The sequence below is a fragment of the Limulus polyphemus genome, unplaced genomic scaffold, assembly GCF_000517525.1.
Source record: "Limulus polyphemus unplaced genomic scaffold, Limulus_polyphemus-2.1.2 Scaffold449, whole genome shotgun sequence".
Classification (NCBI taxonomy): Eukaryota; Metazoa; Arthropoda; class Merostomata; order Xiphosura; family Limulidae; genus Limulus; species Limulus polyphemus.
The window spans coordinates 379,586-380,837 of record NW_013666059.1 but is presented as its reverse complement, the minus strand read 5'-3'; positions in this window follow the sequence as shown (position 1 = coordinate 380,837).

Below are 1,252 nucleotides of genomic sequence, written 5' to 3'. Positions count from 1 at the left end.
ATGGTCAAGGTTTTGTGTGAACTTGTTCATTTGTTTATAGACACTTAAAAGAGTATCGGTACTGCCAGACTGTTGAGTAGGGACCTGGGGCAATATGACTGAGTTTTAATAATTGCCTCCGATTCCAACATTTTGAAAACATCACTAGATCTAGTTTCTCTTACTAGATAAGTCGATCAGTTTGTCATTTTTTTATCAGACCATTGGGCTCAAAATGTTTTTTGTACTAGAGGTGTTTGATGGGTACCTCGTGTTGTCGAATCAGTTAAACCTCACAGTTACGGCCACTAGATTCTTTAAGAACTTTACATAACTAGCCTCATACCGAGTAGTCTAGACAGATCACTTAAATGCTGAGCAGCAGAAGTGTTACTGATTGTTTTTATATTTTATAAATCTTGTGCTTTCAAGTACAAAATAACACAACCAAAAAATGTTTCGTACACAAAGCACGAGTTTTTCCTCCTAGTGTATTAAAATTTTTGGAAACACTAATTCAACATTAAGTTCCGTATCTAGATACTTGACGTAGTTCAAGTTACCATTAATAGCTGGCCGTGAAGTGACAATTACGTAACCATAGTAACCACACTATTCCGTGTTAAAATATTTATTTTCTTTATAAAGTAGTTTGAGTTTGTTGCTGTAATATTTTGAGAGCAATTGGTTTATAGTTACTTAATTTTAATTGCGACTAACGTAATGTTGCTGTAACATGACACTCAAATAGACCATACAGTTTCCGTGGCTCTGTGCTTTATTTCTTTTTTATTTAAATTTTTCAGTTTAAATCATTTTTTCACATCCGTGGCTCTATGGTTTATTTCATTTAAACTTTTCAATTCAAATCATTTTTTCACACGCACTAAATCTAGGTTATCTCAGGAAGAGTAACATAACAATTACAGCTGTATTTGTGGAGGTTCACATACAGTTTGATACTATGAAGCAAACTGAATCCAAATACTGTCTTTGAAGTCTAAATATTATGTGAGCATTGTCTTTAAATATAATTTTGGCTTTATTTTTTATTGTTGTTAGGCATAAAGCTACACAGTGGGCTAAATATGCTCTGCCCGCCAAGCGTATCAAAACCCAATGTTTAGCATTATAAGCCCTCACACTTACTGCTGAAATACCTAGAAGTATTTGCTTTATTTATTCTCATTTAACCTTTTCTATACCTTGTGGCAGATATGAACCGTATGTAATTATTATTAAGAAGTGATCTTTCGGTACGTTAAAAACTGTT